This window comes from Phyllobates terribilis, unplaced genomic scaffold, assembly GCF_046119375.1.
Source record: "Phyllobates terribilis strain yellow unplaced genomic scaffold, ASM4611937v1 Scaffold_1__5_contigs__length_1240528914, whole genome shotgun sequence".
Classification (NCBI taxonomy): domain Eukaryota; kingdom Metazoa; phylum Chordata; class Amphibia; order Anura; family Dendrobatidae; genus Phyllobates; species Phyllobates terribilis.
In genome coordinates, this window is record NW_027362761.1 from 795,918,092 (window position 1) to 795,927,222 (window position 9,131).

Genomic DNA, 9,131 nt, shown 5'->3' on the forward strand with positions numbered 1-9,131 from the left:
TATCATCTAACTGTAGGGCAATTCGAATTCTTTTTCTGTTCAAATAATGCTAAACATTTTTTTAAGGGATTGATGCACATTTTGGTGGTTTTAGACTTGAGTTGCTGTATATTCTCACCACTACGTTTAAATACTTGACTAAGTTTTTTTTTTTTTTACTGACTGTACACTTCCCCCTACATAAACTAAAAAGGCTGCTGAATGTCAAGAGTGCCACACGGACCTTGGTAAATATGTATATAACAGGCTAACGTAGCCTGGATTTCTGCATATAGCTTCTATTTGGATAACAAGAGATAGTAGTAGAAGACACTCGGTTGTGATCCAGTATTTCTGTACTATAGATGTACATTTGTTCTATAAAATTATCATTTAAAGCATTTTTGTGGAAGCCTAATCACGTTGCAGTGCAATGGTTTATTAGCTTCACATGCTATGGTTTATTTTTGCGTGCTTTAATACTGTTTACAAATCACATTTTCGCATATGGAAGATGAATCGTTTCATGTTTTGTACGTTCATGTGTTAATTTTTTAAAATATTGTAAAATAAACTACTTGTTAAAACCAAACTATTGTGTGAATAATTATGTAAGGAAGTGATGAGTGCATTCTTCACCGCAGAATAATAAATGGTACATAGCAGACATGCCATGTATAAAACGCACATTTTAGGGATTTTACTTACCAATGTGTGTTGATGACAGGCAGTAGTCCAGTCTTCATAGTGATTAGCCAATGTAACTGTGTGCTAGATAGGTAGTAGTTCAGTCCTACAAGGTGCACTTTGATCCTCCCTACTGTGGGCAGAGCCTAAAACCTAACTGAGCATGCACCGGCAAACATTATTCCGGCTCCTCCTTACCGGAACCATTTCGTCCATATTGCTTTGCTCCCTGCCGCCGGAATTAAACTCCTCTTCTGCGATATAATATACAATTTTCTGGAATGCAGCACAGGTGCTGAGGAAGGTGGTGGTATTGGTTCATACATGAAAAAAATTGGTGACAGATACCCTTTAACCCCATTCTGACATGGGGCATAATGGGTATCTGGGCCTTATTGACCAAGTACGTATTATTATGCCCCGGCGATCGCGCTCGCACAGAGGCCACCGGGTGTCAGCTGATTCTAACAGCTGACACCCGGTACAATGTGCCAGGAGCGGTCCTGGCACATTAACCCCCGAAATGCGATCGAAGTCGATTGTAGCATTTCCGGGCAAGCAGAGGTAAGAGCGCCCCTCTTACCTTGGATCGGAGTGTGTGTGCAGGGTCCTGATCGTTGCCATGGTGACCCAATGTCGTCATGACGACAGCTGGGTCACCAGGCATCAGGAAGTTAGATAGATCGTGCAAAGCGAACGATCTATCTAACTTGTGCCAGTGCAGAGCTGACAGCCTGCATAGCTCAGAGATGCTGCATCTCTATGCTATGCAAGCGATCATCCTGCAAAAAATGAAAGTCCCATAGTGGGACAAAGTATAAAAGTGAAAGAGTGTCAGAGTGAAAAAAAAAAAAAAAAGTAAAAAGATTAAAAAAAAATAATCCAAAAAAATAAAAATATACTGTACCCATAAATATTATGAAACAAAACAATAAAAGTACACACATTTGGTAACACCGCGTTAGGAAATACCTGACCTATAAAACTGTCCCACTAGTTAACCCCTTTAGTGAACACGGTGTAAAAAAAAAAAAAAAAAAAAAGATGCTTTATCATACCAACAAACGAAAAATGGAATAAAACACGATCAAAAAGATGAATGTAAAAAAAAATGGTAGCACTGAAAACATCATCTTGTCCCACAAAAAAAGCCACCATACAGCTCCATCAGCCGAAAAATAAAAAAGTTATAGCTCAGAATAAAGTGATGTAAAAATTATTTTTTCTATAAGTTTTTACTGTGTAAAAGCACTAAAACACAAAATATATATAAATTAGTATCGCTGTAAACACACTGACCCGAAGAATAAAGCTGCCTTATCAATTTTACCACAGGCGGAATGGCATAAAAAAAATATTCCTGAATTGTTGGGTTATTTTGCCTCTCAAAAACCGTAATAGAAAGCGATCAAAAAATGTGACGTGCCCGAAAATGGTACCAATAAAAACGTCAACTCATCCCGCAAAAAACAAGCCCTTACATGACTGTTGGCCAAAATATTGAAAAATGATCGCAAAAACTAGTCTTTGCAAGAAAAAGCGTCTTTTAGTGTGTGACAGCTGCCAAACATAAAAACCCGATATGAATCTGGTATCGCTGTAATGGCACTGACCCGACTAATCACTTATACGGCACGAGGAACGGCTTAAAAAATAAACTCTAGGGTTGGGGTTACGGTTGTGTTGAGGTTGGGATTTTTTCAAAAGTAAAAAAAAATAAAAAATAAAAATTGACAATATGGAGACTAGTGTTGAGCGCTCGCTACTTGAGTATGCATCGAGTATCGCGGGTGCTGGAGTAACATGCTCGAGTCTCCGCCCTGTATGTTTTGCAGCTGTTATACAGACAAAAAAAAACACGCGGGGATTGCCTGCCATGCACGAGCGATCCCTGCATGTGTTTTTTTGTTTGGTGTTTTTTTTTTAGGTGCCTAACAACCGCGAAACATGTGGGAGGGTTATACATGGTGCGTACCCGATGCGAGCACTTGCACTCAAGACTAATGACAACTTATTCAATATGATGACCTAATGTTATCAAATTCTGTGTCGTACCTCTGAGTTCAAAATGTTCACTATACACCTTGATAAAATCCTTGAGGGGTTTAGTTTCCAAAATGGGGTCACTTGTCGGGGGTTTCCACTGTTCAGGCACATCAGGGGCTCTCCAAATACAACATGGTGTCCGCTAATTATTGAAGCAAATTTTACATTAAAAAAGTCAAATGGCGCTCCTTCACTTCCGAACCCTGCTGTCCGCCCAAACAGTGGTTTTCCCCAACATATGGGGTATTGGCGTGCCCAGCAGAAATTGCACAACAAATTTTGGGGTCCATTTCTTCCTGTTACCCTTGTGAAAATAAAAAAAAAATTGTCTCTAAAGTAATATTTTTGTGAAAAAAAAGTTAAATTTTTTCTTACACATTCCAAAAATTCCTGTGAAGCACCTGAAGGGTTAATAAACTTCTTGAATGTGGTTTTGAGCACCTTGAGGGGGTGCAGTTTTGGATATTTTCTGTCATAAAGGCCCCTCAAAGTCACTTCAAATGTGATGTGATCCCTAAAAAAAATAAAAAAATAAAGGTTTTGTAAATTTTGTTGGAAAAATGAGAAATCGCTGGTCAACCCTTATAACTTCCTAACCAAAAAAAATTTGGGGTCCAAAATTGTTCTGATATAAAGTAGACATGTGGGAAATAGTGATGAGCGAGCATGCTCGCCCGAGCATCTCACTGCTCTAGATGCTCGCCGAGTATTTCCGGGGTTGCTCGGCGGGAGCTCGGGTCCCCTCCCTGCATGTTTGGTGCTCTTTAGAGCGCCAATCAACAAGCAGGGTTTGCCTGGCACTCACTGTAATGCCGTAGCCATGTTGGTTGTGGCATTACAGTGATTGGCTGGCCGCATAGCGTCATCGGGTCTATACCAGACCTGGCGCCGCCATGCTCGTCACAGTCACTCCGGAATCAGACAGTGTAGGGAGAGGTGCTACTGCGTCAGGGAGAGATTTGCTTGTGTATTAGGTAGTGTAGGGAGAAAAACCGTACATTACACACATCCATCTTAACAAACAGTCCTTCTGTGGACTAATCCATCTCCAGAGATATCAGGCAGGCAGGGTGTATAGGCAGGCAGGCAGGGTATATAGCGGACTGCAGTGCATATAGCTAAAGAGGCTCCATTCCAATTCTGCCTTCTGCTGCTGTTAGATATTTCTATACAAAGGCCTAGGAATACTTTTTTTTGGATCTTAATCCTCATTATTTGCTTAAAAAGCAATCCAGAGAACACCGGTTTTCTGCGCCATTTGCTTGTTGGCACTGCAGAATACAGCCAGGTACTTTCCATATTACAGCGCTAGAAATCCAGCTATTTAAAACTGTTTTCTCCGTCAAATGGATCACATATACGTTGTCAGAAAATACTGCCATTTCTGGCCTCCATTCAAAATTTCTTTCTGTGTGTCAGAGAAGCAATTCACAGCATTTTGCTGTTCAAACTACTTACCTACAGGCCAGGTATTTAAAACTCTGTTTTCTCCGTCACACGGATCATATATACGTTAGCTCCAAACTCAGTCATTTGTAGTGAGCGTGGAAGATACTGTCCTCCATTTAAAATGGGCAAGGGACGGGGAACTGGACGTGATGGTGATGGTGCATGCAGAGGCCAAGGACAAGGCCGTGGGCAAGCTGAAATTGTGCCTCAACAAACACCCACATCTTCTCGCCTTCCTGTCCCAATTCCTAGGGGACCGCAGCACACCACTATTGAACCCAGAACAGTGTCAAAAGGTTGTTGGTTGGATAGCGGATAATTCTTCCAGTCACTTAGCCACCACCGCCACCACCCTGTGTTCCACACGGTCAAGTCTCAGTAGCCGTGAGTCTGGACCGCATATTCCTCACCCTGATCCTCCTTTCTCCCACCAGGCCGAGTGCCCGGAGACAAATGATCCCACACTTGGACACTCTGAAGAGCTGTTGACTTTTCCATTTATAGATTCGGGCTTCTCGCCCGGTACACTTGAAGCGGGGCAAGAGGAGATCGCGTGTAGCGATGCCAAAATATTTGAGCAGCCATGGTCACACGAAGGCGATGGTGGGAAAGTGTCACAAGAGGTGGACAATGATGAGACACAATTGCCAGAAAGTCAGGAGGAGGACCAGGGTGCGGAAGTGGAAGACGAGGTGGTGGATGATATAGTAACTGACCCAACATGGCAGGAGGACATGCAGAGCGAGGACAGCAGCACACAGGGGGAGGTAGGCCGAGCACCCCAACAGGCAGGAAGAAGCAGTGTGGTGGCCGCAGACAGAAGGCAGGCAACCGTTCCCCGTAACACCAACACGAAGGAAGTTGCCAGTACAACTTTTAGGTCTTCCCGAGTCTGGTTGTTTTTTAAAGACTCTGCCGATAACCCCAAAAAGGCCATTTGCACCACCTGCCAGGCCAGCATCAGCAGGGGTGGCAAAACGACCAGCCTGACCACCACCAGCATGATCAGGCACATGGCAGCAAAGCACCCGACTTTGTGGGCCGAACCCCAGGGTCCAGGAACAGTGTCTGCAGGTGGCACCATTCCGCTGTTGTGCATGCAAGCCAATCCTCTGTCCATGGTGCATGCGAAAATGCCTCCTGCCCTGCACCTGTCATTGCGCACTCGAAAGTAACCGCATCAGGAAGCACGTCCATGTCCTTTTCCCAGCGCAGCGTTCAGTTGTCCATACCCCAGTCCTTGGAACGCAAGCGCCAATATGCAGCCAACGCCCACAGGCCACACTACTAAATTCTCACATTTCACGACTGCTTGCGCTCGAAATGTTGCCTTTTAGGATCGTGGAGACGGAAGCATTCCGCAATCTGATGGCGGCGGCCGTCCCTCGGTACTCGGTCCCCAGCCGCCACTATTTCTCCCGGTGTGCCGTCCCCGCATTACACAAGCATATGTCCCAAAACATTAGTCGTGCCCTCAACAACGCAGTTACCGGGAAAGTCCACCTAACCACGGACATGTGGACAAGTGCTTGTGGGCAGGGACGGTACATCTCGCTGACGGCACACTGGGTTAACATAGTGGAAGCCGGGACCCAGTCGGACCTTGGGACGAAACACGTCCTCCCGACGCCAAGGATTGCGGGCCCTAGGTCAATCAGGGTTGCCCCCGCGGTCACCAGCTCCTGCACCTCATCCTCCTCAGCCCCCTCCTCCTCTTCAGCCTCCATCTCCGAAATGACCACATCAGTCACAAGCTGGAAGCACTGCAGCACTGCCTTGGCCAAGTGGCAACAGGCTGTGCTGAAGCTAATATGCTTAGGTGACAAACCACACAATGCTGAAGAGTTGTGGACAGCTCTGAAAGAACAGGCAGATCTGTGGCTCACTCCGCTGAACCTACAGCCAGGCATGGTCGTGTGTGACAATGGCCGGAAACTGGTGGCGGCTCTGAGGCGAGGCGAGCTCACACACGTACCATGCCTGGCCCATGTGCTTAACCTCGTGGTTCAGCGGTTTCTCAAATCCTACCCGGAGATGCCGGATCTGATTGTTAAAGTACGCCGTCTGTGTGCCCATTTTAGAAAGTCGGCTACAGCTTCCGCTGCCCTTGCCGTGTTTCAGCAGCGTTTGCAGCTTCTGGCTCACAGACTGGTGTGTGATGTCTCCACGAGTTGGAACTCTACACTGCAGATGTTGGGATGGATTTGTGAGCAGAAGAGGGCAGTTGTTGAGTACCAGCATCAACAAGGCCATTGATATTCAGTTCAGACTCCACACAAGACCTCAGGAGTGAACATGGATGTCAGACATATGTACCATCCTCTAAAGCTTTGAGGACTCCACCAAGATGGTGAGCGGCGATGACGCCATAATTAGCGTCACCATCCAGCTTCTCTGTCTTCTGAAACGCTCTCTGCTCACAATTAAAGAGGATGCATTGCAGGCGGAGCACGATGAGATGGAGCAAGGAACCATACAGGGTGATTACACACAGCCAAGCCTCATCTCATCCCAACGTGGATTGGGTGACAATGAGGAAGAGGAGGAGGAGGAAGGACAGGAGCTAGTTTCATGCACTATAGACGGTACTACCTGCACAGCTGTCATACCGTCTGTTCAGCGTGGATTGCCAGGGGACAGAGAGGAGGAGGAGGAGTGTATGGTCAGTCATCCTCTTGGTGAGGACACGGAAGTCTTGCCTGTTAGTAGTCTGGCACATATGGCTGAGATTATGATACGCTGCCTTTCCCATAACCCTTGCGTTCTCAAAATTTTGGTTGACAGTCATTACTGGTTGGTGACACTTCTAGACCCACGCTACAAGGAGAATTTTATATCTCTTGTTCCTGAGGCGGACAGGTCTACAAAAATGGGGCTGTACCAGAAGGCCCTTGTTGCGGAACTATTAAAAAAATTCCTATCTGAAAACGTTGGCAGCAGAGGGCATACTTCGTTGGACAACCAAGGAGTACAGGCGAGAGAGACACAACTTCAATCCAGCAGAGGCAGGAGAACACTGTCAACGTTCTGGGAGAGTTTTCTCAGACCCTCCCATCGCACAGGCCCTGAGGCGCGGGGTACTCTCACAAGGAGTGCAGTTTGGGAAGATGCTGAGGGAGTACCTTGCCGACCGTACCAACGTCCTCCTTGATTCCGCTGTGCCTTATAATTATTGGGTATCCAAGCTGGATACGTGGAATGAACTGGCTCTCTATGCCTTGGAGGTCCTGGCCTGCCCTGCCGCCAGAGTTTTATCAGAGCGGGTTTTTAGTGCCACTGGTGGAATTATAACTGATAAGCGAATCCGCCTGTCAACTGAAAATGCTGACAGGCTGACTCTTAAAAATGAACAAGGGCTGGATTGGCCAGACTTCTCAACACCACCGAATGATAGCAGTGTAACATAAATTCAAATCCAGTGTCTTTTCTTGGGAGGTGTATTCCCATGCACCTTTTCACACCCACACATGGGTATACGCTTCCTGATTTTGGCTATTTGCTCTTGTCCTCCTCCTTCTCCTCATCCTCCACCACCATATCACCAGGGTGACCGTGGTCCGTGATGCAACACCCACATAATTTTTTTAAAGGGTGTTTATGATGCCCGTAAAAAAAATTTTTTATACAGTATGTTCATGTATGCCCCCCAGAGGTAAATGTTTGTCAGCCCATACCCTTAGTGCATGGAAATTACAAGTATAGGAGGCCCGCTCCTTTCTAATGGGAACATTTTTTTATGAGGCCCTCCTCCACGTCTTTTCCTAGGGGCATTGAAGTGCCTCCAAATTTTTGGCAGCCCTTGCATTCACTGCATAGGCCAACACTATGGGAGACTCTTTCCTTTCTAATGGGAATTTGTCGTTACTGTGGCCCTGCTCTATGTCTCTTTAAATTGTTAGTGGGGTTTTTCCTAAATTTGGTCAGCCGTTGGACTCACTGCATACCCTATAACTGTATAGCAGACCCTCTCCTTTCTAATGGGAACATGTCGTACCTTTTTACTGTGACCCTGCTCTATGTGTCTTTAAATTCTTAGCGGGGTTTTTCCTAAAACTGGTCAGCCGTTGGACTCACTGCATACCCTATAACTGTATAGCAGATCCTCTCCTTTCTAATGGGAACATGTCGTACCTTGTTACTGTGGCCCTGCTCTATGTGTCTTTAAATTCTTAGTGGGGTTTTTCCCAAAGTTTGGCAGCCCTTGCAGTCACAGCATGGGCATTACCACTATAGGAGACCAGCTCCTTTATAATGGGAACATTTTATTTTACTGAGACCCTCCTCTATGTCTCTTCAAAGGGGTATTGGGTTGCGTCCAAATTTATGGCAGCCCTTGCAGTCACTGGATATGCAATAACAGTATAGGAGACCCACTTGTTAATAATGGGAACAACAAGGCATAGCCGGCTGATGGCTCTCTTACAATAACGAGGGCCGACTGCTGGCCTTTTAAGAATAGTAAGGGCCGTCTGATGGCCCCATACAAATAGGCTTTATGACTTTCAGAGTCCCTCCATCATAAATAAAACAGGATGTGTCTGATGATGTGTCACACACCACATTGCCAGATAAGGTTGTAAAATGTTAAAATGACATTTCCCGGTGAATGCATTGGTCTTAAAAAATAACGTAAAAAAACCAAAACAATAGGATCTTTCTTTAGTATAAAATACAGCGTCACTAATTTAACCTCAATGTAATCACATTGTTCAGCTCCTGCACCTCCTCCTCCATCTCCGAAATGACTACATCAGTCACAAGCTGACAGCACTGCAGCACTGCCTTGGCCAAGCGGCAACAGGCTATGCTGAAGATAACATGCTTAATGCTTAATTGACAAACCGCCCAGCGCTGCAGAGTTGTTGAAAGCTGTAACACAGCAGCCTGTTCTGTAGCTCTTACCGCTGAACATACAGTCAGGCATGGTCATGTGTGACAATGAGCGGAACCTGGTGACGGAGAAATGACAG